The sequence below is a fragment of the Aristolochia californica genome, unplaced genomic scaffold, assembly GCF_029961685.1.
Source record: "Aristolochia californica isolate CCGP_79_NKW_82.1479 unplaced genomic scaffold, dmAriCali1.0.hap1 SCAF_9, whole genome shotgun sequence".
Classification (NCBI taxonomy): Eukaryota; Viridiplantae; Streptophyta; class Magnoliopsida; order Piperales; family Aristolochiaceae; genus Aristolochia; species Aristolochia californica.
Window position 1 is genome coordinate 12,466,729 of NW_027182290.1, and position 8,689 is coordinate 12,475,417.

Sequence of the window (8,689 nt, forward strand, 5' to 3'; positions counted from 1 at the left end):
ATGTCACTGTAATTTTTAGGGATTGTAAACTCTTTTGAGTTTTTATATACTAGGTTTTGCAATCATCCGGAAGAAAAGGGGGAGATTGTGCAGATTTTTAACTGATTGTTGCATCAATCATTTCTTACAAAAATATAGCCAGTTATGCATGATTGGTCGATAAATCACTTTACAAATCACCTATGATTGTTAGGTCAGCTTTTTCTAAATTGGCAAAATAATTAATAGCTTGTTTGACTCAGGTAAATATCCCACCTCACATTCAACTTTGAGAATTTAAGGAGCATTTGTTATTCTCTTTAAAAGGTTTGGATCCGTAGGTCATTTGCTTCTTTAACATGTTTCAAGTATGTATATCCACATTTAAAACATGTTAGGATCAATTAGAAATCTCTTTCTTATAGAATTCCAAGCTATAAAGGTTGAACCAGTGGAATTTCCCAAACTTGGAGAACAAAACTTTTGAGTTCATTTTTGGTGTGTTAATAAATTTTCTTTAGTTACATTTGTTATTGCTTTTAATTTTTTCCATACATAAACTCTTATTTTTTTATTTTGTTGTGATCAATTTACACAAAAAATGGAAATGCACAAATGCAGAGAGAGATAATTCCAAAACGTTTATGTATTTTTTAGGGATTGGAAACTCTTTTTAGTTTTCATTTATTTGTGGTGTCTGTATAAATTTTCTTTACTAACATTCGTTATTTTTTAAAAAAATTTCCATACTTAAACTCTAAAATTTTCGTTTGGTTGTGATCTACTTGCCTTATCTTATTTTTGTTTTCGAGAGATAAAGGGAAAGTGAAAACTCAAGTTTTGATCTAAGAAAAAAGTATACATAAAAAATGGAAATGCAGATATGAAGAGAGAGATAATTCCAAAAAATCTATGTAATTTTTAGGAATTGTGAACTCTTTTTCGTTTTTGTATATTAGGTTTTGCAAACATTGGGATGAAAAGGGGGAGGCGCGGTGGGTTTTTAATTGAGTGTTGCATAAGTCATTTCTTAAAAAAATATAGCCCGTTACGCATGATTTGCCGATAAATCTCTTTACAAATCACCTATGATTGTTAGGTCAGCTTTATGTAAATGAGCGAAATAATTGCTTGTTTGACTCGGGTAAATATCCCACCGCACGTTCAACTTTGAGAATTTAATGAGCATTTGTTATTCCTTTCAAAAGGTTTGAATCCATAGGTCATTTCCATCTTTTACAGGTTTCATGCATGCATATCCATATTTAAAACATGTTAGGATCAATTAGAAATCTTTTTCTTATAGAATTCCAAGCTATTAGGGTTGAACCAGTGAAATTTCCCAAATTTGGAAAACAAAACTTTTGTGTTCATTTTTGGTGTGTGAATAAATTTTATTTTCTTACTTTTGTTTTTTTTTAATTTTTTTCCATACATAAACTCTAAATTTATCATTTTTTTGTGAGCTAATTGCCTTATCTTCTTTTTTTGTTTACGAGAGATAAAGGGAATGTGAAAACTCAAGTTTTGATCTAAGAAAAAAGTATACATCCAAAATGGAAATTCACAAATGTAGAGAGAGATAATTCCAAAAAGTCACTATAATTTTTAGGGATTGTATACCCTTTTTAGTTTTTATATATTACGTTTTTCAATCATCGAGAAGAAAAGGGGTAGGCGGGGACGAGGGGGGGGGGGGGGGGGGGGGGGGTGGACTTTTAAATGTGTGTTGCATAAGTCATTTCTTTCAAAAATATAGCCTATTACACATGATTGGTCAATAAATCACTTTGCAAATCACCTATGATTGTTAGGTCAGCTTTTTGTAAATGGCCAAAATAATGGCTTGTTTTACTCGGGTAAATAACCCACCGCACATTAAACTTTGAGAATTTAATGAGCATTTGTTATTCTCTTCAAAAGGTTTGGATCCATAGGTCATTTCATCTTTGACATGTTTCAAGCATGCATATCCATATTTAAACCATGTTAGGATCAATTAGAAGTCTCATTCTTATTGAATTCCAAGCTACTAGGGTTGAACCAGTGGAATTTCCTAATCTTGGATAACAAAACTTTTGTGTTCATTTGTGGTGTGTGAATAAATTTTCTTTACTTACATTTGTTATTGTTTTTAATTTTTTCGATACTTAAACTCTAAAATTATCATTTTTTTGTGTTCTATTTGCCTTATCTTTTTTTTGTTTACGAGAGATAAAGGGAAAGTGAAAACTCAAGTTTTGATCTAAGAAAAAAGTATACATCCAAAATGGAAACGCAGAAATGTAGAGAGAGATAATGCCAAAAAGTCTCTGTAATTTTTAGGGATTGTAAACTCTTTTTTTTTTTTTTTATATATTAGGTTTTGCAATCATTGGGAAGAAAAGGGGGAGAAGGGGGGTGGTGTGGAGGGATTATGAACTGAGTGTTGTATATATCATTTCTTACAAAAATAAAGCCCGTTTCCCATAATTAGCATATAAATCACTTTACAAATCACCTATGAATGTTAGGTCAGCATTTTGTAAATGGGAAAATAAATGGCTTTTTTGACAAGGGTAAATATCCCACTGCACGTTCAACTTTGAGAATTTAATTAGCATTTTTTATTCTTTTCAAAAGGTCATTTGCATCTTTAACTTGTTTCAAGCATGCATATCCATATTTAAAACATGTTAGGATCAATTAGATATCTTATTCTTATAGAATTCCAAGCTATTAGTGTTGAACCAGTGGAATTTCCCAAACTTGGAGAACAAAACTTTTATCTACATTTGTAGTGTCTGAATAAATTTTCTTTACTGACCTTTTTTATTGTTTTTATTTTTTTCGATACATAAACTCTAAAATTTTCATTTTGTAGTGATCTATTGTCTTATCTTTTTTTTTTACAAGAGATAAAGGGAAAGTGAAAACACAAGTTTTGATCAAAGTAAAAAGTATACGTCCAAAATGGAAATGCACAAATATAGAGAGCGATAATTCCAAAAAGTCTTTGTAATTTTTAGGGATTGTAAACTCTTTTTAGTTTTTATATATTCAGTTTTCCAATCATCCGGAATAATAGGGGGGGGGGGGGGGGGGGGGGATGTTTAACTGAGTGTTGCATAAGTCATTTCTTTCAAAAATATATCCCGCTAGGCCTGGTTGGCAGATAAATCACTTTACAAATCACCTATGATTGTTAGGTCGCTTTTTGTAAATGGGCGAAATAATGGCTTGTTTGACTTTGGTAAATATTCCACCGCACGTTCAACTTTGAGAATATAATGAGCATTTGTTATTCTCTTCAAAATGTTTGGATCCTTAGGTTATTTGCTTCTTTAACATGTTTCAAGCTTGCATATCCATATTTCAAACATGTTAGGATCAATTAGAAATCTCTTTCTTATAGAATTCCAAGCAATTAGGGTTGAACGAGTGGAATTTCCAAAACTTGGAGAAAAAAACTTTAGTGTTCATTTGTGGTGTGTGAATTAATTTTCTTTTCTTACATTTGTTATTTTTTTAAATTTTTCCATACATAAACTCTAAATTTATAATTTTTTTGTGATCTAATTGCCTTATCTTTTTTTTTTTTTTGTTTACCAGAGATAAAGGGAAAGTGAAAAATCTTGTTTTGATCTAAGAAAAAAGTATACATCCAAAATGGAAATGCACAAATGTAGAAAGAGACAATTCCAAAAAGTCACTGTAATTTTTAGGAATTGTAAACTTTTTTTAGTATTTATATATTAGGTTTTGCAATCATCGGTAAGAAAAGGGGTAGGTGGGGAGGGGGGGGAGGGTCTTTTTAATGGAGTGTTGCATAAGTCATTTCTTACAAAAATATAGCTTGTTACGCATGATTGGTCGATAAATCACTTTGCAAATCACCTGTGATTTTTAAATAAGCTTTTTGTAAATGGGCACAATAATGGCTTGTTTGACACGGGTAAATATCCCACCGCACATTCAACTTTGAGAATTTAATGACAATTTGTTATTTTCTTCAAAATGTTTGGATCCATAGATCATTTGCATCTTTAACATGTTTCAAGAATGCATATCCATATTTAAACATGTAGGATCGAATAGAAATTTCTTTTTTATAGAATTCCAAACTATTAGGGTTGAACCAGTGGAATTTCCCAAACTTGGAGGACAAAACTTTTGTGTTCATTTGTGGTGTGTGAATTAATTTTCTTGACTAACATTTTTAATTTATTTTTATTTTTTCCATACTTAAACTATAAAATTTTCATGTTGCTGTGATCTATTTGCCTTATCTTGTTTTTGTTGACGAGAGATAAAGGGAAAGTGAAAACTCAAGTTTTGGTATAAGAAAAAAGTATACATCCAAAATGGAAATGCACAAATGAGAGAGATAATTCCAAAAAGTCTTTGCAATATTTAGTAATTGTAAACTCTTTTTAGTTTTTATATATTAGGTTTTGCAATCATAGGGAAGAAACAGGAGCCAGAGGGGGGGGGGGGGGGGGGGAGGGGGGTGGGTTTAACTGAGTGTTGCATAAGTCATTTTTTACAAAAATATAGCCCGTTACGCATGATTGGTCGATAAATTACTTTGGAAATAATCTATGATTTTCAGGTCAGCTTTTTGTAAATGGGCGAAATAATGGCTTGTTTTACTCGGGTAAATATCCCACCGCACGTTCAACTTTGAGAATTTATTGAGCATTTGTTATTCGCTTCAAAAGGTTTGGATCCTTAGGTCATTTGCTTCTTTAACATGTTTCAAGCATGCTTATCCATATTTAAAACATGTTAGGATCAATTAGAAATCTCTTTCTTATAGAATTCCAAGCAATTAGGGTTGAACCTGTGGAATTTCCCAAACTTGGAGAACAAAACTTTTGTGTTCATTTGTGGTGTGTGAATTAATTTTCTTTTCTTACATTTTTAATTGTTTTTAATTTTTCCTTATATAAACTCTAAATTTATGATTTTGTTGTGATCTAATTGCCTTATCTTTTTTTTTTTTTTTGTTTATGAGAGATAAAGGGAAAGTGAAAACTCAAGTTTTGATCTAAGAAAAAAGTATACATCCAAAATGGAAATGCACAAATGTAGAGAGAGATAATTCCCAAAAGTCTCTGTAATTTTTATGGATTGTAAACTCTTTGTAGTTTTTATATATTAGGTTTTGCAATCAACGGGAAGAAAAGGGGTAGGTGGGGTAAGATTTTTAACTGAGTGTTGCATAAGTCATTTCTTACAAAAATATAGCCTGTTATGCATGATTGGTTGATAAATCAATTTGCAAATCACCTGTGATTGTTAGGTAAGTTTTTTTTAAATAGGCACAATAATGGCTTGTTGACTTGGGTAAATATCCCACCGCACATTCAACTTTGAGAATTTAATGAGCATTTGTTATTCTCTTCAAAAGGTTTGGATCCATAGGTCATTTGCATCTTTAACATGTTTCAAGCATTCATATCCATATTTAATACATGTTAGGATCAAATAGAAATATTTTTCTTATAGAATTTCAAGCTATTAGGGTTGAACCAGTGGAATTTCCCAGACTTGGAGAAACTTTGGTGCTCATTTGTGGTGTGTGAATTAATTTCTTGACTTACATTTTTTATTTTTTATTTTTTTCCATACATAAACTCTAAAATTTTCATTTTGTTGTGATCTATTTGCCTTATCTTTTTTTTGTTTACGAGAGATAAAGGGAAAGTGAAAACTCCAGTTATGATCTAAGAAAAAAGTATTCATCCAAAATGGAAATGCATAAATGTAGAGAGGAATAATTCCAAAAAGTCTCTGTAATTTTTAGGGATTGTAAACTCATTTTAGATTTTATATATTAGGTTTACCAATCATTGGGAAGAACAGGGGGGGGGGGGGGGGGGGGGGGGGGAGGGGGAGGAGAGGAGGAATTAGTAAATGTGTGTTGCTTAAGTCATTTCTTACTTACGCATGATTAGCCTATTAATCACTTTACAAATCACCTGTGATTGTTAGGTAAGCCTTTTGTAAATGGGCAAAAATAATGGCTGACCTAACAATCATAAATGATTGTAAAGTGATTTATCATGCATAACGGGCTATATTTTTGTAAGGAATGACTTATGAATTGGGAATAAACATTCAGTTAAAAATCCCGCGCATCCCCATTTTCCCGACAATTGCAAAACCTAATATATAAAACCTAAAAAGAGTTTACAATCCCTAAAAATTATAGACACTTTTTGGAATTATTTCTCTCTACAATTGTGCATTGTGCATTTCCATTTTAGATGTATTCTTTTTTCATAAATCAAAACTTGAGTTTTCACTTTCCCTTCATCTCATAAACAAAAAAAAGAGATGAAAGGCAAATTGATCACAAGAAAAAGAAAATTTTAGAATTTATGTATGGAAAAAATTTTAAACAATAACAAATTTAAGCAAAGAAAATTTATTCACACAACAAAAACGAACACAAAAGATGTGCGGCGGGATATTTTCCCGAGTCAAACAAGCCATTATTTTGCCCATTTACAAAAAGCTGACCTAACGATCATATATGATTGTAAAGTGATTGATCATGCGTAACAGGCTATATTTTTGTAAGGAATGACTTATGCATTGGGAGTCAACAATCAGTTAAAAATCACACGCATCCCCATTTTCCCGAAGATTGCAAAACCTAATATATAAAAACTAAAAAGAGTGTACAATCCCTTAAAATTACTGACACTTTTCGGAATTATTTCTCATTACATTTGTGCATTGTGCATTTTCATTTTAGATTTATACTTTTTCCTTAAATCAAAACACTATTTTCCACTTTCCCTTCATCTCACAAACAAAAAAGAGATAAAAGGCAAATATATCACTACAAAATGAAAATTTAAGAGTTTCTGTATGGAAACAATTGAAAACTATAACAAATGTAAGCAAAGAAGACTTATTTACACACCAAAAATGAACACAAAAGTTTTGTTATCTAAGTTTTGGAAATTCCACTAGTTCAATCCTAATACCTTGGAATTTTATAAGAAAGAGATTTCTACACATGTTTTAAAAATGGATAAGCATGCTTGATACATGTTAAAGATACAAATGACCTATGGATTTAAATTGGAATAAAAGACACTCACTAAATTCTCAAGTGATAGAGCGGTGGGATATTAACCCGAGTCAAACTAACCCTTATTTTGCCCATTTACAAAAAGCTAACCAAACGATCATAGGTGATTTTAAAGTGATTTATCATGCTTTATGGGCTATATTTTTGTAAGGAATGACTTATGGATTGGGAGTTAACACTCAGTTAAAAATCTCCCACCTCTCCCTTTTACCGACGATTGAAAAATATTAAATATAAAAACTAAAAAGAGTTTAAAATCCCTAAATAATTACAGACACTTTTTGGAATTATCTCTCTCTAAATTTGTGCATTGGGCATTTCCATTTTAGATCTATACTTTTTTCTTAAATCAAAACTTGAGTTTTCACTCTCCCTTCTTCTCGTAAACAAAAATGATATAAAAGGTAAATAGATCACAAGAAAATGAAAATTTTAGAGTTTTTGTATTGAAAAAATTTAAAACAATAATAAATGTAAGGAAAGAAAATTTATTTACACACCACAAATGAACACAAAAGTTGTGTTATCCAAGTTTGGGAAATTCCACTAGCTCAACCCTAATAGCTTGGAGTTTTGTAAGCAAGAGATTAAAAAAAAGAAGATAAAAGGCAAATAGATGACAAAAAAATGAAAATTTTAGAGTTTATGTATGGAAAATTTTAAAACAATAACAAATGTAAGAAAATAATTTTTTTTCATAGACCACAAATGAACACAAAAGTTTTGTTATCCAAGTTTGGGAAATTCCACTAGTTCAACCCTAATAGCTTAGAACTTTATAAGAAAGAGATTTTTACACATGTTTTAAAAATGGATATGCATGCTTTAAACATGTTAAAGATGCAAATGACCTATGGATCCAAACCTTTTAAAGAGAATAAAAAACGCTCATTAAATTCTCAAGTGAATGTGCGGTGGGATATTTACCCGAGTCAAACAAGCCATTATATAAATCTCCCGCCTCCTCCTTTTTTCGACGTTTGAAAAACTTATTATATAAAACTACAAACAGTTTTTGGAATTATCTCTCTCTACTTTTTTGCATTGTGCATTTCCATTATAGACGTATACTTTTTTCTTAAATAAAAACTTAAGTTTTCACTTTCCCTTCATAACATAAACAAGAAACAGATAAACGGCAAATAGATCACAGCAAAATGAAAATTTTAGAGTTTGTGGATGGAAAAAATTTAAAACAATAACAAATGTAAGCAAAGAAAATTTATTCAGACACCACAAACGAACCCAAAAGTTTTGGTATCCATGTTTGGGAAATTCCACAAGTTCAACCCAAATAGAATTTTATAAGAAAGAGATTTCTACACATGTTATAAAATTGGATATGCATGCTTGAAACATGTTAAAGATGCAAATGACCTATGGATCCAAACCTTTTAAAGAGAATAACAAACGCGCATTAAATTCTCATGTTAATGTGTGGTGGGATATTTACCAGAGTCAAACAAGCCATTATTTTGCCCAATAAAAAAAAGTTGACCTAACGATCATAGAAGATTGTAAAGTGATTTATCATGCGTAATGGGCTATATTTTTGAAAGGTGTAACTTATGGATTGGGAGTGAACACACAGCTAAAAATCCTCTGCATTGCAAAACCTAAAAT